Genomic DNA, 23,299 nt, shown 5'->3' with positions numbered 1-23,299 from the left:
TAGCAGCATTTGTTGATGGCACCTATCTGCATGAAAAGACACTCTTAAAGATGAAAAGCATAGGGACTTCCCTGGTGGTCCAGTGGTAAAGAACCTGGCTTCCAATGCAGGGGACGTGGGTTCAATCCCTGGTCTGGGAACTAAGATCCCACATGCCGCGGGGCAACTAAGCCTGCGTGCCACAACTGCTGAGCTCGTGCGCCTCAACTAGAGCCTGTGTGCAGCAAACTACAGAGCCCACGTGCCCTGGAGCCTGCGCGCCACAACTAGAGAGAGAAAAAACCCGCACGCCACAACCAGAGAGGTCTGCCCGCTGCAACTAGAAAGCCTGAGCAGAACACGTGGGGTAATGAAAAGATCCTGCATGCCTCAACAAAGATCCCGTGTGCTACAACTAAGACCTGATGCAGCCAAAAAAAAAAAACAAAAAAACGAAAAGCATAAAATATAGGGTTGGCCAAAAAGTTCTGGCCAACCCAATATCATTACAGTTCACCATTAACAGAACATTTACAATTGATTTTGATGATAGAGAATGCTAACTCTGAACCCCAATTAAATAAAATGTTATTCCTCCCCTATCCAAAATTTCAATCTTCTCATTAGTAGATTTATATTATAAAATATTGTATCCAATTCGTATTATTACTGTTTTTGAGGAAATGGTTCCTTCTTATAAGAAAATCTACATAATATCCTTAATTTTATCTTATGGTTGGCAAATTCTAAAATATTTGCTATCTGGCCCTTTATAGAAAATGTTTATGGACCTCTGAACTAAAGCCTTCAAATATATTCATCATAGCATTTAAAATTCCCTGTGTGATAGTTCCAAAATCCATGTTATATCTTACTCTAGTTCTGTTGATTGGTTTGTCTCTTGAAAGAGTGTTATTTATTTTTTGTTTGTTTGTTTGTTTTATTGTGTGTCTTGTCATTTTTGGTTGAAAGTTGGCCATCTTGTGTAGAATAGTAGAGACTTAAGCAATACTATTTATGTCCAGAAATGGGCATGTCTTTTCTTTAGTGGGGAGTGTTGAGATAATTGTGTCCTGATTGTCTCTGATTTTTGTTGTCGCTATGGTTACCCTCAATATGCAGCAGGCTTCAAACTCTTCTAGTGTTACTTTTTGCTTAGAGTGGTAGCTGATTTGTTGGAGAGTTTTTCTCAGTGTCTTCTCCACTCTCACCTGTCTGTCCTCTCTTTGTGCCTGTGTCTCACAGAAGATGTCTCTCCATGCTTTTACTCTCTCTTCTAGCAATAGACTGCTGTTACTTGTTCCTGGACACTTGCTAGTGGAGGGAGGAGGTGGGGCATTCTTTGTTGTCCTGATTCAGCCTCCCTCTTAGGCAGGTGCTATATTCTTGGCTCTCAGAGAAGAGGCCTTCTCAGTGACCTTGACCCTCTCGCAGTATAGGAGATCTCTATAAGTCTGGTCCAGGAGAGTTTCCTGCTCCTCCCCCAGGGATAGAGGTTATTTTATGTTCTCTTCACCCAGCTACAGTAGGCTTTAAACTGTGTCCTGAAAATTACAGTTTTATGCCCTTCCCCTAGTTGCATAAGGCAGCATCTCCTCCTCTTCCTCCTTCTTATCCTCCTTCTCCTTCTTTTCCTCCTTCTCCTTCTTCTTTGGCAGCACAGGGGGAGAGGAAACAGAATAGAAGGACCCAGGCCAGACTTCATACCTTTCCCGTAGTGATTCCTGCTTACCTCTCCAAAGACTGAACTGTAGTTAAGGCTTACAATTTTAACTTCTCAGTTTAAAAACTTCCATGACTTCCCTAAAATATTTTCATATGCCTTATAACTGCAGGGTTGATGTAGTTGATAATAAGATGTAGTATCTGATCTTTTGGCTCGCTGAATTTCAACATAAATTGAATTAAGAGCTTCATCAGAACTCTTACAAAAAATTTAGGGCATTGATTGGGAGTGAGACCCTGAAAATTTACATGGGAATACATTTGGATAGACTTAGGACACCCTTACCCCCAGCCACGTTGAACCACTCTTGCTAACAGAAACAGCACCTCCTCCCATTTGATAAGGCCGGTCCTCTCCACCTTAGAGACACTGTAATGACTTCATGTGAGTAAATTACATTATAAGGGCATACCAATTCTCTGCCTGAACCACCCCAGTCTTCACTGCCTCTAGACCTAATAACTAGAGTAAGATCCCAGCATGCTCTAGGACAGGTGCAAAGTATAATCCAGGGGTAGGAGGCTTCCTTACAAAAAGAAGTGCAAGATTTTGCTGATCTACATTGGAAGGAACAAGGGGTATATATATATATAGGATGGGATTCAAAGGATTCTTGATTGGGAAGGCTTGGTCCCAAATTTATCAACAGTACACTTGCTAGAAATTTGGAATTCAGTTTGCTGGTTCAGGCAGGTGGGAATGATTCTACATGTTTACTGTGTTGTTTTAAACCTGAACGCAGTAGTGGACCATGCTAAAGGAAATTGAAATGTCAGAAATTCCTTGGCCTAATGTGGAGAAAGGAATGCAAAGAGAGAGGGCTTTAGAGAATAACCCCTTCATCAAGACATTGAAGAATAAATTGTGAGGGGAACACCCATATCCTCGAAAAACACTGTAACTGGCTGTCCTCTTTTGGCTGGGGAAAAGTACTACAACTCAAAAGTTGTTATTGTTGTTTTTTCCCCGGACTTCAACAGGGATGATGAAACCCAGAGAGGCAGAGGCCTGGTAGAAGCACTTAAGCAACAAAGACAAATAGACATCAGGGACATAGAGCTAATAAGAATGGGTTGACCTGCGGGTATCTTTGGTGGTGGCTCATTTTTACAGGGATCCCCGCAACTGAAGTTGCATAGCAGCCAGCTCCTTTGTCCAACCCACACCCACTTCATCTGTAGTCCCCCTCCCCCCAAATCTAGGTCTGGTGAATGAGGCCCTGCCTTGAGGAACCGTTATGGAGAATAAAGACTCCTCAGCTAGTTCCCAGACTGCCCATCCTCACCAGCTCCAGGCCAGGTACCACACCAAGAAGGGCAGGAGCGTCAGAAAGCACCCGCCTTTTAGAGCCGACGTTAAATTGGAAGGTCCCTAGCAAGGACAGTCTCCTCAGATGTACCCTCACCCCTCGGGCCTGGGCAGCGTTCTGGCTGGACACAGTCTGGCGTGAGAATCTGAGAGCGCGACCCTGCACTCTCAGGCAAGAGACTTCGTGGGCAGGGGCACGCAGAGCGCCGAGGCCGTCGCCGAGCCCATGGCGTCCCATCTCTGGGAGGAGGCTGGATTGTTCCTTTGGGCAGTACCTGTCTGAGAGTCTGTGATTCTGCTTTAAAGTAAAGGCACTTTACTGATGCACCGGATACCTTTCATTATTACTGTTGATGCGCAGAGTGACAGATGCTTGGTTATCATTTCTCAGGCTGGTAAGGCCTCGCCTCTTCCCATCCTGATCTGTTCTTCCTTCTCTTGTCCTGGTTTTGGTTCCTACCTTCTCTTCTCCCCATGTCAACTTTGGGCTTCAGTTTCCTCCGCTGTCAAATGGGGACAATATCCTCTGTGCTGCCTTCTTCAAGGGGGATTCAAGGTGTTTGGGGGCTTACTGTCCACCTGTGCAGATCTACCCACTGCTGAGTTTCTTTGCTTGTAGGTGGCCCATTTGTCTCAGTCTTTCTCCAGGAGATGGACCAATGTATCATCTACTATGAAGAATGTAATGGGATGGTCCAGAAGGCTATGCCAACAGATAAGGATGTAGTACTGGAAGGAATGATCTGTGGCTATAATAGTATAGGAAAGGATTCTTGTCAGGTAAGTTCATGGGTCTCTTGCCACCTCCACATTGAGGTTGTCGCCTCAAAGTTTCCTCATTCCCCAGTGGCAGGGCCTGGGTTATTTGCCACCTCCTCTTTCAGCTTTTACTACGGAGATTCAGGGGAGAACCCCTCAAGACCCCACTGAGCTGGCCTGGCCTGTTCCTTCAATAGGGAGCAGCCCTCACATCCTGGGCATGCTGCCAGGGTGTGGTGAAGTTGGGGGTGGTAATGATAATAATGTAAGTACATATAATTGAGTTCCTTCTATGGCGACTTACTGTGCCAGTGTGAGCATTCACCCACATCAGCTCAGTTACCCAGCTCACAACCCTGCAACATAATTATACATATTATACAGATGTGGTCCCTAAAAGACATAAGTTCAAGGTCCCTCTGGGAGTGCCTGGGCCCACAGTCTCCCCTTTGCACCAAGCAGCCTTTCTGAGCAGGGGGCATCTGAGCCAGGTCTTAGAGGATGAGTATTTGGAGTCTTGGAAAGAGGAGAACATCACTGTTGGGAGAGGGAACAGCAAGTACAGAGGCTCAGAGTTCTGAAGAACGTGTCATGTTTAGGGAATGTGTTTCAGGTCTGGAGCAATGAGGTGGCAAATATGGCCAGAGAAGGGGATTGGAATCAGACTGTGTGTGGCCTGCAACGCTGTGCTATGTTTCTCGTTCCTGTCCATGCAGGACTGTAGGCCAGGAGTGTGTTTTCACCGTGTAGGCAATGGTGTTGAGCCCCAGGCAGGACCTGGGCTGGTGGGGCGGGTGAAGGGGTTGTGTCATTAGTTCTTGGTGACTGACTGCATGTGAGGGTGCGGGTGAGGGAGGGCTTGAGGAGGGCTCTGAGTTTCTTTTTTTTTTTTTTTTTAATATTTATTTATTATTTATTTTTGGCTGCATTGGGTCTTCGTTGCTGCGTGCGGGCTTTCTCTAGTTGCGGCGAGCAGGGGCTACTCTTTGTTGAGGTGCATGGACTTCTTATTGCGGTGGCTTCTCTTGTTGCGGAGCACAGGCTCCAGAGCGCAGGCTCAGTAGTTGTGGTGCACGGGCTTAGTTGCTCCGTGGCATGTGGGATCTTCCCGGACCAGGGCTCGAACCCATGTCCCCTGCATTAGCAGGCTGATTCTTAACCACTGTGCCACCAGGGAAGCCCGACTCTGAGTTTCTGACTGAGCTGGTAGATGGGGGGCCACAGAGCAGTTTTAGCAAAGGATGTGCAGTGTTTGCGTGAGCTGGGGTGACTCTGTGGGATGTCTGAGAGTGTAGCTTAGAATATGGAAGGAGCTGGTTATATGGTCAGGAGCTCTAGAGAAACTTTAGGCTAGGTGTAAGGATTTAGGAGGCTCCATGCAAAGGTGGTATTCAAAGTGTTTAACAACCACTGTGGTATAGGAAATGACCAGTCATAATATCCTCAGAGGCTACTAAATTTTTCCAATTGACTCTTCGGTTCTCAGTTCTCAAAATCAAGAAATCTGGGCCTGGGAGATGTCTGGGGAAGGCCCACAGGTGCCTGTCTTTCAGCGCCTTGCAGTGCAGTCAGCCTGCCCTGAAGTGGGTGCTCTTCCATTCCTGTGGTTTGTTTCTTTCTCTTTTTCCAGGGAGATTCTGGGGACCCCTCTGGCCTGTCAATATAATACCACATGGGTCCAGATAGGGATTGTGAGCTGGGGTGTCAGCTGTGGTCGTAAAGTTTCACCTGGAGTTTATACAGATACTGCCTTCTACACTAAGTGGCTAGTTGCAGTGGTGAACCAGGCTACCTCTTTTTTTTTTTTTTTTTAATCTGGTTACTCTTTTTTTTTTTTTAAATTAATTAATTAATTAATTTATGGCTGTGTTAGGTCTTCGTTTCTGTGCGAGGGCTTTCTCTAGTTGCGGCAAGTGGGGGCCACTCTTCATCATGGTGCGCGGGCCTCTCATTATCGCGGCCTCTCTTGTTGCGGAGCACAAGCTCCAGACGCGCAGGCTCAGCAGTTGTGGCTCACGGGCCCAGCCGCTCCGCAGCATGTGGGATCCTCCCAGACCAGGGCCCGAACCCGTGTCCCCTGCACTGGCAGGCAGACTCTCAACCACTGCGCCACGAGGGAAGCCCCAGGCTACCTCTTTGTATCCAGTGGTGCTCCTCATCCTACTGGTGTGTCTGGTGTTGCCTCTGGGCATCCTGGCGACCCTGTGATCACCCTGGCCCACACCCCCTCCTGTTTCTGAGTCTCACACTAGCCCTGCCTCTGACCTCCCACTTCTACTCAATGCCCTTTCCTCAATTTTGTTTGGGATCCACTGACCCTGTGGAGATCCACATGACAGAGAGTGGCAGCAGGAAAGGAACCCTGGAAGTTTCCTGGCCTGGTGATCCAGGAACCTGCCTCATCCACACCTACACCTTGGCTGTGCTCTGCCTGCCGGGAAGAAGTGGGTGAAACCATCCCAGCTGGATGGCCAGCGACCTGCCGGGTGACGCTTCATGATGCTTCATCCACATCTTGGAGAACATCTAGCAAAGAAGGGACATCATCACTGGTGAAACAGCGTTAGACCTGACACTTTATCAAACCAGTCCGCTTGGTGATTGTTGGGAGAGAGTGAGGAAGCATCACCATGTCCACATCTGACTCAGTTGTCTGAGTTGGGAGAAGGTCCCCTGCTGCCCAGTGCGGATGCATCTGAGTGTTCAGCCTCTGCCACACAAGCCCTCCTGGGGCAACTCAGTCTTGGAACCCCGTTCCCGGTGCTCCAGCGGCCACATCCAGGCTCACCCCAAGTTGTGTTGAGGCGTCCAGGAGTGCAGAGATTTCTGATGTCAACTGAATAAATGTTTGAAGAGTCGTGTGTGTGTTCTGCATCTCTGCTGGTCTGGGATCACTGAAGAGAACTTACATTTATTTAGCTTAGGAAAGTGTTTGTGATACTTTTTAAACCCTGGAGTGATGTGATGTGATGTGAGTTGACAGATGGCTTTAGCAGTTGGGTTCTGCTGCTGTGTTCCTCATAGCCATTAGCATCTCTGCAGGGAACTTTGTGGATGAGTTTGCTAGCCAGTGCATCTGGGAAGGAGGAAGTGAGAGAGACTGGAAGCAAGAGAGGGGTCAGGGCATTGGGCCCAAACATCAAGCCCTTTTTCTGTGTGTTTCTGCCGCTCCCCTTCTCGGTAAATAGTCTTGAGCACCAGACTGCCTTGGCCAGGCTATGGAGAATGGCACTGAGACTCAGGGAGGGGACAGGTTGGGGTGCTTACTGTGTCTGTGCTGGCTCATTTCCTTCATTACCATATGGTCCCAAATTAGCTCTCTGTCATGATGCAGAGCACTTCACTCTTCCTTGATTTCTTTCGTGAAAGTTTGAGGTTGCCTTCTTTTAGGAGAGGATTAGTGCATTTTGCATATGGGAAGAGGTGCAAGTGAATAGTTAGGTGAATGAAAAAGTGGACTGGGGTAAAGCTTGATAATCCTCTCTTGTGGCACCTTTCATCCCTTTCCTTCTGGGCATATGGTGGATCAGAATAAAGAGTATATTTCCAACCTTCCCATGTATCTAAGTTTGGCAATAAGTTCTGGCCAATAAAGTATAAACAGAAATGTTGGGTATGAATTTTGGAAAATATCCTTAAAAGGAGAACAAGCCCTTCATCACTTTCTTCTTTCCTGGCTAGAATGTATACATGGTGGTTGGAGCTTGAGCAGCTATCTTGGGACATGAGGAACATGTTAAGGGTATGGAACAGAAATTCAGAAGGAACTTGACTCCTTGGAATTTATAGGGCTGCCATCACAGCTCTTTATGCAAGAGAGAAATAAACTTCTCTTTTAATTAAGCCACCATCATCTTCAGTCTCACTTGCTCACAGAAAAACCTCAATCTAACTAATTCAGTTGATATTATCTGGAGCTTTATTTCTGGATTGTTAGGAATATAAGTTTTTAAAGTCATTTCTTATTTAGACTAAATTCTCCTTTATTCCTACTTTGCTGTATGCCATTGCTTCCTTCTCTATTCACATTTAAAAATTGGTAAGGTTAAAAGTTTATGTTGGTGAATGAATGTATTATCTCAATGCATTTCTATATTATTTTCTTTTAGAGGTATAATTTATTCATAGTACAATGCACACATTGCACTGTACAATTTTATGAGTTTTAACAAATGTATACCCATGCTAACATCACCCAAATCACGATAGAGAACATTTCCATCAATCCAGGATGTTCCCTTATATTCCCTTCTATCATCCCCTCCTAGAGGTAACCTTTGTTCTGTTTACTGTCAGATTAGATTTGCAGGTTATTGCATCTCACATTAATGGAATCATACAGTAAGTGTTCTTTTGGTTCTACCTTCCACATAGGTAGGGGAAGTTTTTGTCTTCTTTTTTCTTCCAGTTTTATTGAGATATAATTGACATCTAGCACCGTATAAGTTTAAGGGATACAGCATAATGATCTGACATATATACATCATGAAATGATTACCACAGTAAGTTTATGAACATCCATCATCTCATATAGACACAAAATTAAAGAAATAGCAAAATAGTTTTCTTTGTGAGAACTCTTACGATTAGCTCTCTTAACAACTTTCATATATAGCATACAACAGTGTTAATTATACGTATCATGTTGTACATCACATCCCTAGTACTTATTTATCTTTTTTCAAAAATTTATTTATTTTATTCATTTATTTATTTATTTTGGCTGTGTTGGGTCTTCGTTGCTGCATGCGGGCTTTCTCTAGTTGTGGCGAGCGGGGGCTCCTCTTCGTTGAGGTATGCAGGCTTCTCATTGCGGTGGCTTCTCTTGTCGTGGAGCATGGGCTCTAGGCACGTGAGCTTCAGTAGTTGTGGCATGCGGGTTCAGTTGTGGCTTGTGGGCTCTAGAGTGCAGGCTCAGTAGTTGTGGCACATGGGTTTAGTTGCTCCACGGCATGTGGGATCTTCCCGAACCAGGGCTCGAACCGGTGTCCCCTGCATTGGCAAGTGGATTCTTAACCACTGCGCCACCAGGGAAGCTCACTTATTTATCTTATAACTGGAAGTTTGTACCTTTTGACTGCCTTCATTGAATTCCACGTATTGTTTTTGAGATTCATCCGTGTTGTCGTGTGTATCATCAGTTCATTCCTTTTTATTGTAGAATAGTTACCCATTATGTGAATTTTCCACAGTTTGTTTATTCTCCTGTTGATGGACATTTGGGTTGTTTCTAGTTTGGGGTTATTATGAATAAAGCTGCTGATAAACATTCTAGTACAGGACTTATTATGCCTATATGCTTTTGCTTCTATTGGGAATAAACCTAGGAGTGGAACTGCTGGTTCATAGAATAGATGTATGGTTAACTTTATTAGAAATTTCCAAAGTTTTCCAAATTAGTTGTACCATTTTATACTCCTACTAGCAATAAATGAGACTTCCGCTTGATCCACGTCCTCATTGGTAGTTGATGAGGATTCCTAGTTCTAATAGGTATGAAATGGTATCTCACTGAGGTTTTAATTTTGCATTTCCCTGTAACTAATGGTATTGAGCCCCTTTTCATATACTAATGCTCATATGTATATCTTCTTTTGTGAATCATCTTTTCAATTCTTTTGTTCATTTTAAATCAAGATGCTTGTCTTTTTATTGCTGGGTTGTAAGTAGTCTTCATGTACTCTGGTTAGAGTCCTAAGTCTGTGATGTGCTTTTTTCACTTTTTAACTTGAGGTTGCAAAAATTTTTCTTCTATTTTTTCTCCTATGAGCCTTATAATTTTAGCTTTTACATTTAGGTCTATGGCCTACAGATTTTGGGGCACAGAGTGAGATAGGGAACAAGGTGTAATTTTCTCTATCTTTAATGTTTATCCAGTTCCAGTACCATTTGTTGAAAATACATTTATTTTCACATTGATTTGCATTGGTACTTTGGTAAAAATTAATTGGCAGTATATATGTGCATCTATTTCTGGACTCTATTCAGTTCCTTATCTATTTGTATATTCTTATGTCAACTTCACAGTGTCCTAGTTACTATAGCTTTGTAGTTAGTCTTGAAATTTGGTAGTGTTATACCTCCAAATTTGTTCATGTTTTTCAAGCTGGAGCTTTTTTTGTAAAAATTGACCAGCTGATTCTAAAATATATATGGAAAAGCAAAGGACCTAGAATAACTGAAATAAAGAACTACTGGATGTCAAGACTTAGTATAAAGGTATAGCAATCAAGACAGTGTGGTATTGGCATAAGGGCAGACATATAGATCAGTGGAACAGGATAGAGAGTCCAGAAATAGATCCACATGTATATGGCCAGTTGATTTTAACAAAGGTGCCAAGATAATTCAACTGGAGATAGGATAGTCTTTTTAGTAAATGATGCTGGAACGATGGGACATTCCTATACAAAAATAAAATAAAATAAAGTGACTCAATCCTTACCTTGCATTATGTAGAAAAAATAACTCAAAATGGATTATAGAACTAAATGTAAAAAACTTAAAAGAAAAATCTTCGTGACCCTTGAGTAGGCAAAGATTCTTTATATAGGATGCAAAAAGCATGAACCATACAAGAAAAAAAAAAAAGATTGGATTTTATCAAAATGAAAATCTTCTGTTCTTTGAAAGACACTGTTAAGAAAATGAAAATAAAAGCCACAGACTGGAAGAAAGTAGCAACAGTGGCTACTCAAAGACTTATATATGAATGTTCATAGCATCTTTATTCGTAATAGCTTGAATCTGGAAACAACTCAAATGTCTGTCAGCAGATAAATGATAGCCACTGAAATACTACTTGGCAATTAAAAAGAATAAACTGCTGTTATACACAGGAACATGAATGAATTCAAAAACATTATGTTGAGTGAAAGAAGCCAGACCTGAAAGAGTACAATAAAGTGAAAAGACAAATCATGATTGTGAAATGATATTTGAAACACACATTACCAACAAAGGATTAGTATACATAAAAAAACTGAACAAAAAATACTTTAAAAGCAGCTCAAATGTAAAATTGAGTAGATGTTATGAACAAACATTTTATAGAAAGAAGGCACAAATGACAAGTAAAGATATGAAAATATACTCAACTTCAGGGAAATGCAAATTAAAACCATAACAAGATATAATTTTGTGCCCATCATGTGGGAAAAGCTAATAACTGTGGGAATAACTGTTGAGAAGAATGGGGATAATAGAAAGAGTCACACTGATAGTGGGAGTGTAATTTGGTAAAACTACTTTGAAAATTGGCATTATAAACTAAAAAATACAAATGAACATATTTACACATGAATCGTTGACATTGAAGGTCATAACTCAGAAGACACAGGTAATTCAAAAGACACACATTGAAACAGAGGACTCATAATCAAAAGTGAAAATATACCATGAGTGTATATAGAAAACCAGTTGTTCTACTTTTTTGAAAGACTGGAATTGTTAAGAGTTAGCATTTCTCTCATCTACACTCTTACCCCTCCTATATCTAACATTCTCAGCAGGTATTTAATAGTTTCTCCTTTCAGATCAGAATTCTTGATCACTTTAAAGGCCCAATGAGGTACCTCTCTCAATTTAGACTGGTAAGCAATCTTCCCAGTTAGGAGAACAATTTAGGACTTTCTTAATGCTGGTGGGGAACTGTCCCTCTCCACACATTAGTCCTTTGTGTCTTCTTTGATGCAGGCGCTGTGTCTTCATTCAATGGCCTTTAAGATTCCTCCCATAGGTCAACAACAGTATGAGCTTTAAAAGCTGCCTTAACTTTTCAGACACTTTTTACCTCCCTGCAGGTTTCCAGTTGCAAAGCAGAGAGAATTTTCAACTCAAACTACCAAGCACTTATGTCTTAAGTAGCCAGAGTGCTAATGAGAAGGAAAGGATGAAGACTCCCAAACTCTCCAACCTTTTTCCTTACCTACATTTCTAAGTGACTGCCTCTCTAAGGAGTCAGGATTCCCAGAGCAAGCAAGATAGGAAGAGAAGGGAGTCACCAAGGAGTCAGATTCCAGCTCCATTACCAGATATTTTAGGAATTTGTCAAAACCTGGGCTAACTCCAGGCTTTGAATTAAGCATTTTAAAAAAAAAACAAAAAACTGAGGTGAACGTTTCAGGACACCAAGAGACCTAGAGATCAGTCTAAGCTTTCTGTTATCTATTTAAAAAAAGAAACTCAAAGTTATATTGTAGGGCAATGAAGGAATATCCAGTGTGGAATTTGATTTCCCATTATAAACAACTAGAAAACTAGATGGAGTAAAAGAAACGATTTTTCAGACATCAGGACAATAGGCAGCATAGCACAGTGATCCTGGAGAGAAGGAAACAAGTGAGACAAACCCTGTAACTGTCCTGGATTCCTAAGCAGGGCAATTTTCAGATGGCACAGGGAGAGAAACCCAAACAGAACATGATGATACCACGAAGTTAAGGAGACAAGAGATTGGAGTTCCGGAAGGCTAGGTATCTGGAGTTTGCAGGTCAGAATACTGTAGAGAAGTGTTGGTAAACTATGGTTTGTGGGCCAGTTCCAGACATAGCCTGTTTTTGTACTGACCTAAGAATGATTTACACACTTTTAAAGAGTTTTAAAAAAAGAATATGTGGCAGAGTCCATGTGTGACCTGCAAAACCTAAAATATTTACTATCTGTCTCTTTACAGAGAAAGTTTGCCAATCCCTGCTGGGTAGGATGGAGATATGCAGAGAAAGAACTCCAGAAACCTGTAGAACAATCCCCTTTAGTCTTTGGCTGAATACTGATCTGTACACACGTAGGTTAAATTTCCAGGAGGCTAGGCAAAAGAACAAAGAACATCTGCCAGGGAACTATAAGGTGAACTAGCCTCAGAGCCCACAAGGCACTAGGAAACATTCCAGTTTCATCCATCCAGAGGGGAGGGACTTCACTGTCTACTCAGGTTATCAGTAGAGACCCTGCAAGGCTCACACCTTAGTATTAAGGCTGAGGTAACCCTAGAGTAAAGGCACACTTAACAGAAGACAGCTGGGTTATCATTCTCTTCCAGAATTTATTGTTCTGGTTGAAGTATATGAAAAAACCCAGTCTCACATAGATATACAGCTGGAAAAGGGAGGAGTATTTTAATAAACTTTTCAAGTAATTGAGGATTTAAAAAAATCATAATACACCAAAACTTGACAAGTGGTAGTTTTTTGCAATGTGGAATATAGAACTTTTTGAACTTTTTGTACTTATTACATTAAAATCCATTGGTCTACCTTTCACTCCAAATGGATCTTTTGAAGCTATGCATAATTTTGTAAATCATTGAAAAATATTGGTTCACTTAGTTATGCAGAGTTTCCAAATGTTCACACATTTCATTACACAATATCAAAAAATCACATTCACTCATATTACCACTACTGTTGTCAGAAAAGTATTTAATTATTGGAAAGCTGTTGAGCTCATGGTAGCAAATATAAATTTTCCAAAATTCAAATTTTCACCTCTAAGCTCAAATTTTATCATTGCAGCAAGTACCGTCAGTTGTTTTCTTTAAAGTTGCAGACTCTAACTTTATTTTTGAGAATATGTCTGCCAAATATGCGTCTAAATAACCGCAGTTTATTAGTCACTCTTTTTAAGTAAAAATGATGTCCCATGATAAAAGCAGCTAATTCAGCTAACAACTCAAACAATTGTACAGCTTGCTTGAGTTAACAATCCTACTTCTTTATACAGCAGTAGTGCTTTGTGCATAATTGTCATTTCATTACACAAAATCTTAAATGTGGATTAAAGTGTCAATACTTAATAAAATTAATAATTTTTGCTTCTCCATCAAGGACATTTGAAAAGTGAATCTGGACTGATTGATTCCAGGACTGGGATGTCACCCTTGTCATTATGCTACAATATGTAAGACTCTGTCTGGCTGGAAGACTCACTATGTATCTTCCTCTCCTTGCTAGCTTTGAAGAAGCAAGCTGCCATGAGTCCTACAGCCAAAGGAAGCGAATTCAGGCAACAACTGATTGAGCTTGGAAGCAAACTCTTCTCTAGTCGAGTCTGCTGGTGGATGAGAACCCAGCCCTGGCTGACACCTTGATTGCAGCCTTACAGAAGACCCAGGTAAGCTGTACCTGGACTCCTGGCCCACAGGAACTGAGAGATAATAAACGTCTGTTTTTTTTTAAGCCACTGAATTTGTGATTATTTGTTACAAAGCAGAGAAAACTAATATAGAGGCCATTCCCATATGTGATAAAGCCTCTAGCTTCTGTATAATGAAGTTCATGATAGTTCCGGTGGGTCTTTTAATCATGTACCTACTTTGCACCTTCCTGACCAAAAAGCAGGTCCCTATGTCTAAGGTGATGTTACTCAGGATTCCATGATGGTAAGTCAGACCTTCCATGAGTCCACTGATAGTGGTGTCAGCAAAGGCATTATAGGCAGGCAATGCTAGCTATATATAGAATATATATGTGTATATATAACCCCTGAATGGGGTTCTAGTGCAACAGTAGTCTACTTTAAGCTGGCACCAAGATTTTGAGCCCATCTGTGAACCAGGCCCAGGTTTTTTCTTCTTTCATCCGTTGGTCATAGGATACACCCTATCAGCCTATGGGTGTGAACTGATGGAGAATTGTTTCAATTCAATACAAATAAGTGACATGGGGGTCTAGGCCTTTTCTCTGCACAACTTACTTGTGTCTTCAAGACTGCCATGATCCAATCCCAAATGTATCACTTCCAGTGAGTCATTAATTGCTTTTTCCAACTGAGTTTACGACTTAGTGAATTTGGCTAAATTTCCATCTTATGATAGGAGGTGCTGGTCTCTTAGTCATTTAATGTCCCATGGTCTGGCATTTAGTTTCCTTTTAGGATTCAGTAGTGTGTCAGGAGTTGCTTTTCAAAGGTTATACAGTTTCTTTGCAGCAGAGTGTATGGTCGTGCTCCAGAACCGTAGGGATCTATACTGTGACTCTCTGTTTAGGACAGAGCAGACTCCTTACAGCATTTTAATTCACCACAGCAAACTCTAGCACCATAGGATTTGCCAGGTCATACAGACCAAGTGACATGGCTGCTTATATCGCAGTCTGACTTTGCCTCTTGACGGAGGAACTGCAAAACATTGTGGCCACTTTTATGTATGTCATCTAGGTTAGTCTCCTTTTCTCAAGATTAAAAAATTTTATCACATTCTTTTTTGCGATGCAAGGTAATATATTCACAGGTTCCAGGGATCAGAATGTGGATTTCTTTGGGAAGCCATTATTCTGTCTACTACAAGGTTGTTTCCAAATGGTGGCTATCATGAATTTAGCCACTGTAAACATTTGTAAAAGTATCTGTGTGTGTGTGTGTGTGTTTGTGTGTGTGTGTGTACATAAATCTTTATTTCTCTGGGATAAATGCCCAGGAGTACAATTACTGAGTCATATAGTAATTGTATGTTTTGTTTTATAAGAAACTGTTGATCCGTTTTCCAAAGTGGCTGTAATATTTTATATTCCTACCACGGTGTATGAGTGATCCAATATCTCTGCATCCGTGTCAGTATTGGTGTTGTCATTATTTTAAAATTTTAGCTAGTCTGTTAGATGTGTGGTGATATTTCACTGTGGTTTTAATTTGCATTCCACTAATGGCTCTTTTCACGTGGATGTTGATTTTTAAAAAGATATCGGTATCATTTCTAACTCAGTGGTTAGTAACGTTCAGCGCAACATTTATATTGAGGAATTTAAATTTTTACTGGCAACAAGAAGGGGAGGGAAACGCCGGTAAAGGCCTAATACAGCCCGACAGGGAGTTCGGGGTACATCTCTGTGCGGCGGTGGCGCGGCTGCCGCTCTCTGTGGCCAGCGACCTAGGCCAGGGGACGCTGAGCGCCTGGGAGGCACACCGTTAATGAGTCCACGCAGAGCTGGGAAGAGAAAGGAGTCGCCTGAGTCACGACTCCGAGGCCCCGCCCGGCCCAGGCCCTGAACCTCAGATGACCCCACAGGCGCGGGACCGGTTTCCCCCGCCCAGCCCTGTTTCCCGCCAACAGGAGGGCAAGCGCGGAGCCGCCGCGAGGGGGCGCCGCAGAGCGCGGAGGCGACCAGAGGTGCCATGGCGTCACCGGGCGTCCTCCGCAGCGGCGGCGGATCCCTGGGCCTCCTGGTCTGGCTTCTAGTCCTTCAACCTCGGCTCAGTGAGGCCCGGGCGGGCGGGGAGGGGGCGCAGGGCTGGGCGGCACTGACCTCAGGCTCTCCACCCACCTCGGGGGGCGGCCGCGAGGACGCCAGGGCACGCCCGTGGAAGCTGCCTCCTCGAGGGCTTCCGGGAACTTCGGGGGCCTCGGAATCCCGTATGACTGCGGTAGCCCCCGATTTGGTGGCGTTTACCTTAGGTGACTCTGATTCCTACAAGGCTCTGACACCTACACATACACCAGCACCAGGAGGGACCAAACGACCACAGCTCTTTCCTTCAGGTGATGTTTCCGGGCCAAGCCCTGCGGCAGAGAACCGGCCTGGTCTGAGGGGCGTGGGCCCCTGCCCTGGGGGAGGAGGCTCTCAGGGGGGACACGAGTTTTCCCTGGGGGGGTCTGAGTGGACCCAACCCTGTCCTTGAGATCTGAGAGGACATGACCATTCTCTGAGGAGTCTTAGGGGATACAGACCTGCCCTGGGGGTCAGAGGGGACATGGCATTGCTCTGAGGGTTCTGAGACTTCTGAGGATTATCTGGCTCTGGTCGTGGTGGCGTCAGCGGCTTTACTTTCAGTCCTCTCCCTTCATTGACCTGCTCTAGTGTGTGGCCATCGTACTTCAAGGGTAGTTGGCGGAAGGCCGGCCCCAGAGAGGAAGTGGCCTTGGCAAGTCAGCCTGCAGATCAATGATAAACACATATGCGGAGGCTCCCTCATTGCCAGTTGGTGGGTGCTGACCGCGGCCCACTGCATATTTGGGTGAGTTTTCGGGGTTCCAGGCTTGGGCTCCTGGTCAGGCTGTGTGACCTGGAGCCAGTCCTGACCTCTTCCTGAGCTTCCTCTTTCTCATCTGAAAAAGGGGGTCACAGTCCCTGACTATAGCTCTTCAGGCTACAGTCAGAAGTAGATGATGTTAGGGCCCTTGGTAGCCTGGAAAGTCAAAATGCAAAATCAAGTTCAAAACTACTTTTTTTTAACCCTGTGCTGATTAGTCTTCGAGCCAAGTGGCAAGAAGCGGGGAGAGATGCAAGTTGGGAAACAGTTTGTGGGCAAAAACTTGCAGAGGGAATATTTAAGGGGAATAGATTGTAGCTGGCCAATTTGGCTAGCTCAGTGGTCTCAAACTTTAATGAGCATGGGAACACCCGCAGAGCTTGTTAAAACAATAATTGCCTGTCCCCAACCCCAGAGTTTCTGATTCATTAGGTCAGGAGTGGGACCTGAGAATTTGCATCTCTGACAGGTTCCCAGGTAATGTTGATGCTACTCATCTGGGGACCAAACGTTGAGAATCACTGGATAGAGTGGCCAGGGGTCCAGGAAGGGATGTGGTCGGGAGGGAGGGAGGTGACTGATAAGTGGCTTTGGAGATAGGACCAGGCTGGGAAGAACCTAGAAGATGTGGAAGGGGAGTGTAGAGCCTCGAAGATCTCTCTGCAGCCATGTGGAATACACAGTGAAGATGGGAGACATACACTTGATGCATACCTCCAGAATGGCAATCAAGGTCCCAGTCCGAGACATCGTTATCCACAGATATTTTAATCCTGTTGGAACAGTGGAAAATGACATTGCCCTTGCTCTGCTTGCCTTCCCTGTGAATTTCTCCTCGAACATCCAACCTGTGTGCCTCCCTGAAAAGGCTTTCATGGTCCAAGCTGGTACAGAGTGCTGGGTGACTGGCTGGGGAAAACTAGATGAAAGAGGTGAGACTGTGAAGCAAGATGGCAGCAAACTCGGGCCAGGGAAGGGGCTGCCTGGTGCCCTGGTGTTGGCCTACAAGATAAAGGGAGAGACAGGGAGGCAATTTTCTAGCAAGTGGGTAAGGGAGGAGGGTGAAGATGCTGGTGGGAGTAATTTGATGGTTTTACAAATTTTTATTAGTATGTCAGGACCTGGGGGCTTGAGTGATAAGCAAAGTGGGTTCTCTCTAGGGTGGATTTAAACTCAGGAGGTGTTGATCTGTCTGCTAATCTGAGCTGTCCCAAACTGAAAGTACCTGCCTTGGTGGTTAGGGAGCTTCCTGTGAGTGAGAAGAGGCCAGAGAACTCCTCTGGATGAAACTGTGGGGCCTCCTATCCCTGGGGCGAGACTGGATTTGGTACCTTTGGGGCATTACGTGTCTGAGAATCTGATCCCGCTCTAAACTAAAGATACTTTTCTGATGTACAGGACACCTGTCACTATTACTAATGATACTCAGAGTGACAGACACTTGGTTTTGACTTCTCAGGTTGCCTCTTCCTGTCCTGATCTGTTCTTCTTTACCTGTCTTGGTTTTGATTCTTACCCCTTCCTCTCACCATGTCAACTCTGGGCCTCATTTCCTCTGGTGTCAAATGGGGACAATATCCACTACCCTAAGAGGGCATCTGTATGTGAACACACTGTATTGAGACCCAGAGTGGGTACCAGGGGCTCCTGTCTTGTCCCACTAGGCAGATCCACCTACTCCTAAATTGCCTCTACAGAACCATCACAAGCATCTACACTACTGCTTCAGGAGGCTGAGCTAAGCATTCTTCGCTATGAGAGATGTAATGAGGTGCTCAAAGAAAAGATGGAAAGTCGATTTGACATGGTCAAGAAGGGGGCTATCTGTGGTACCAGCCCCACAGGAAAGGATGCCTGCCAGGTCAGTTCATGGGCCCTTTGTTGCCTCTGCATTTTAGTTGTCCTCCCAGATGTTCCTCATCCACAGGCAGTAGGACCTACGTTATCTGGCAACACCTCCATTCACCTATCTTCAAGTTAAGAGGATTAAAGGGGACAAGCCACCAAGGCTCTGCCAGGCTGGCCTGACCTGATCCTTCAGTAGAGAGGATCTGATGCTGCCTAGAGGGAAACAGGGCAGGAGGGGAGATTCAGGCATGAAATACCAATAATACAAGTCAAGTGACAGGAAATGTATACAAGTAAGGACTTTATTCATTATTAATATCTCAGAGTACATACATTTTCTTTGAGAATATTCAGTTTTTTGTATACAATTTATTGATGACATATACAAATTTTGTTTGTAAAATTTTTTTAACTCTCACATCTCAGATTCATGGAAACCTAGGGCTTGTGGAGCCCCATGCATGCCAATTTCCCAGCGTCTTGCAGCGCAGTGAGCCTGTTATGATGTTGATCCTCTTCCATCACTGTGTTTGTTTCTTTCTCTTTCTCTAGGGAGATTCTGGGGGTCCCCTGGTCTGTCAACTTAATGACTCATGGGTCCAGGTGGGGATAGTGAGCTGGGGCATTGGCTGTGGTCGCAGAGGGTATCCAGGAGTTTTTACAGAAGTGAGTTTCTACAAGGATTGGCTCGTTGCTAAAATGAGTCAGGCTTGTCATATAGACTCAGCAGGCTACTTCAGCCTAACGCTGTGTCTGGTGCTGCCTCTGGGCATCCTGCCGACCCCGTGATCACCCTGGCCCCCACCCCCTCCTGTTTCTGAGTCTCACACTAGCCCTGCCTCTGACCTCCCACTTCTACTCAATGCCCTTTCCTCAATTTCGTTTGGGATCCACTGACCCTGTGGAGATCCACGTGACAGAGAGTGGCAGCAAGAAAGGAACCCTGGACGTTTCCCAGCCTGGTGCTCCAGGAACCTGCGTTGTCCACACCTACACCTTGGCTGTGCTCTGCCTGCCGGGAAGAAGTGGGTGAAACCATCCCAGCTGGATGGCCAGTGACCTGCCAGGTGACGCTTCATGATGCTTCATCCACATCTTGGAGAACATCTAGCAAAGAAGGGACATCATCACCGGTGAAACAGCGTTAGACCTGACACTTTATCAAACCAGTCTGCTTGGTGATTGTTGGGAGAGAGTGAGGAGGCATCACCATGTCCACATCTGACTCAGTTGTCTGGGTTGGGAGAAGGTCCCCGGCTCCCCAGTGCAGATCCATCTGTGAATGTCCAGCCTCTGCCACACAAGCCCTCCTGGGGCAACTCAGTCTAGGAACCCCTTTCCCAGTGCTCCAGTGGCCACATCCAGGCTCACCCCATGTTGTGTTGAGGCATTAAGGAGTGTGGAGATTTCAGATGTCAACTGAATAAATGCTTGGAGAGTCTCTTGTGTGTTCTGAAGCTCTGCTCTCCTGGCGGTTGTGGGGCTGCACATAACATAACTCTAGAGAACTAGTTTCCCACTTAGCTGAGGGAGCTTGCATGGCTTCCATTACTCCAGAAAGTGTGAGATGAGGAGCCTGACTACCTGGATAGAAGTCTGATGGATGTCTCAGGCAGTGGGTCCAGCGGCCTGTGCTCCTGTTGTAGGTGTCAGCATCGCTATAACTGGGGGCATTGCAATTGAGTCTGGCAGCCTCTGTAGACAAGAACAGGGGAGCAAGAGGGCAGAGACTGGGGCATGGCCCACTCACACAGCCTCGTACCTCTCGTGCTGCCCCATAACAGGAGTGCCTGGAGGAGACACCATGGGCTTGGTGTGAAGACACTTTGAGCTCAAAGAGCTGAGGTCCCACAGGGGAGGGTAGGAGGAAGGGCCTGGCTGTGTGTGTGTGTGTGTGTGTGTGTGTGTGTGTGTGTGTGTGTGTGTGTGTAGCTTCTTTGTCCCTATCAGTAGACCTAGTGTCCCATAGTCACCTGGACTGGCTGCTGATCTTCCCCCAGCCTCTGCCTCCTGCCCACCCATCCTTCCCTGGTCAGTGTTCAGGCTTCCAGAATATCAGTGGACCTCAGAGAGCCACGTGTGATAGTCCCACCTGCTGCCTGAGGGAGGCTGGGGCGGGACACTCTGCTTTTCACACCCCAGCTGGTTATAGTTAATCCTAGTAAAGTCTAGTACCGTCCTTTTACAGAAATGCACAGTTGGGCAGACTTGTAGGCTGGAGTTTGGCTACATACCACTCTCACGTGCAGCTTTCTTTCAGAACAAGCTACATTGTTCTTTTCTGTGATGCTCTCTTGCTGAGAATGTCCGTATGGCTTCTCATTTCCCTTTCTCTTCCTCCTCACTGACCAAGACTCAGTATCAGCATTGAGTCCTCCCCAGAGCATCTCCTGTGGGCTACCCTGGCCTGTGTAATGTGACTTCTTCTGGGCCCCCCTGACTCTGTTGGTCCTGGGCCGGTTCCTGTCTCTTGTTTCCACTGGGTGACATTTTGTACTCAAGGTTAAGAGACTCTGTGTCATCATTCTCTACCTTCCCCCCTCCAGCTCCAGGTTTGGGATAGAGCAAGATTTCAGAAAATATTTGGTGAATGAGTGAATGAATGGAAAAGTGAATACTCACATCTCCTCTGTCACCCAATGACCAACTCTCCAATTCTGGATCCACTGCCTAACCTGAAAATCAAAGTGTACAATACCTCAGGTGCTGTCACACCCCAAGATGACCTCTCTGAGTTTGCATCAAAGCTGTCCCCTCAGATGACCCAATCCTTGTTGGAGAATGAGGCCCTCAACCTGAAGAATCAGAGTCTAGCAAGGCAGACGGACCCATCCTGCACTGCGTTTGGCACCTTCAACTCCCTCGGCGGTCACCTTATCATTCCCAATTCAGGAGTAAGCTTGCTGATTCCCGCTGGGGCCATTCCCCAAGGGAGAGTCTACGAAATGTATGTGACTGTACACAGGAAGGAAAATATGAGGTAAATATGCTTTTTCTGGTGCACTTGACTTTATCAATGTCTGACTTGGAGGAGAATGGTACATTAGAAAGAATAAACCCAACATATTTTTGTCTTTATTAAAAAAAAAAAAAAATCTGTCCTTTCTCTCAGGGCCCTCTCAGCTCATTGCTCTGTCCCCCTTTTACTTTCCAGGTTGATTTGTCAAGGAGGGAAAATCCCACCTGGGAAGCAAGTGTTACAGCCCCTGCTGTAGGAGAAGTCCCAAGCTTTGGGAAGTTTATGGTCCTAGCCTGGGTGCACTTTGGTGTGCTGATATTTGAATGTGCTTTTTGTGGTGGGGGAAAGGATTTGAGTTCAAGCAGCTTAGATATTGAGAATTAGCCTCTGGCTCCCAGAAAAGTCAGGCATGGCCTCTCAGAAACCAGAACAGCAACCTCCAACTGAATGGTAGCCATTTTTATCCTTTCCGGCAAATATTTATGGAGTACTTTTTGTGAATGAGGCACTGGGCTGTGGCCATAAAGATGTGGAGCTCAGGTGGGAGGGAAGAAGTGGTCATTAGGATGACCCTTTGGTGAGGGGCTTGGTGGCTGGGTAGAACCACCCTCTGAAAGAGCTAGGTAACACAGGGAGAGGAGGAGATTGAGAGGCAAGCAGTGCGTTCTAGTAAAAATATTGGACTTCAAAGGACAAGGACACAAAACCCAACAAAAAACGCTGGGGGTTTCAAGTCATAAGGAGTAGTGAGGCATACCGATGTGAGTTTCTAATGCCCAAATTGTGGTTTGAAATATGATTTTCCACCCAAAGAAACCAGGGCTTCTTGGAGAAATGGCTTGAGAAATGTCCAGGTGTGGGCCAGGAAATGTATAAATTCAACCTGAAATTTCCTGTCACACCAGATAGTGAGGAAGTTCTCCAAATGACTAGGATCATGTCAAAAGGACTCAGGAGCTGATTGGTACAGGTACCCTGTAGTGAAGTGTGACATTTCTGCTAAATCCCACTTGCAGAAGAGTCACACCTATTCCCCAGCATTTGTGAATACTGACTCACAGCTGCCTCGCTCGCAAAAACTCAGCTGCAGAAACAGATTCACTCAAGATGACACCCCTTCACAGGGAGTAGCCCACAGTAAATGACTGGCAAGCAGGGATAGGAAGGCCCAGCCTCTTTGCCTCCTTTTGGGACAACTTGGAAGGGCTTCTTTAGGATCAGCTGAGACCGCAGTTGTAACTGCATGGCAGCTCAGCTTCTCCCATTGCCAAGTTCTGCCTCACATGCTCCCTGCCAGGTGTGAATCCTCCCAAGAGCACTCCTCAACCCTTGCATACAGGTCTCTCTCAGAGTCTGTTTCCAGGGAACCAATCTATGACACTTGGCCTGGCCAAGGTAAGACAATCTGACTTTCAGTAAGTGTTTGTTACCTATTGCTGTGTGACAAACCACCCTAAGACCTGGTGGCCAAAATCACCAGGGTTTCTTGTGGTTGATATGTTCTATGAAGTAGCTCTGAGCACTGATTAGCTGACACTGAACAGTTGCTTCTCAGGGAAATGCAGGATTAGACTCCTGGGAACCTCTGATCACAACATTTTCATCAAGTGATCAATATGGAACCTTATTTTATGTTTCTTTTTGGTTAAAAACACCTTATTTAATGTACTCTGTTGATTCAGTATCATTGAACTCATGGCCAACAGCAGTGTAATTCATGCCTGTATGAAGCAGACCTAACCCATCTGTTTTCTCTG

General features: G+C 44.8%; 1 protein-coding gene across 1 annotated transcript in view; it reads left to right on the top strand.

Annotated features, from left to right (window-relative positions):
- The window catches only part of LOC118903839 (serine protease 45-like), a 57,648-nt gene that overhangs the window by 8,731 nt on the left and 25,618 nt on the right, over positions 1 to 23,299 (top strand). The window contains exon 3 of the mRNA XM_036869308.1: positions 13,723 to 13,882. The gene's annotated coding sequence lies outside the window, so the exon portion shown is untranslated. The remainder of the gene's footprint in view (positions 1 to 13,722; positions 13,883 to 23,299) is intronic.

Source organism: Balaenoptera musculus, chromosome 11 (genome assembly GCF_009873245.2).
Source record: "Balaenoptera musculus isolate JJ_BM4_2016_0621 chromosome 11, mBalMus1.pri.v3, whole genome shotgun sequence".
Taxonomy (NCBI): domain Eukaryota; kingdom Metazoa; phylum Chordata; class Mammalia; order Artiodactyla; family Balaenopteridae; genus Balaenoptera; species Balaenoptera musculus.
Note: the sequence above shows the minus strand (reverse complement) of the source record. Positions and strands in the feature narration are given on the sequence as shown.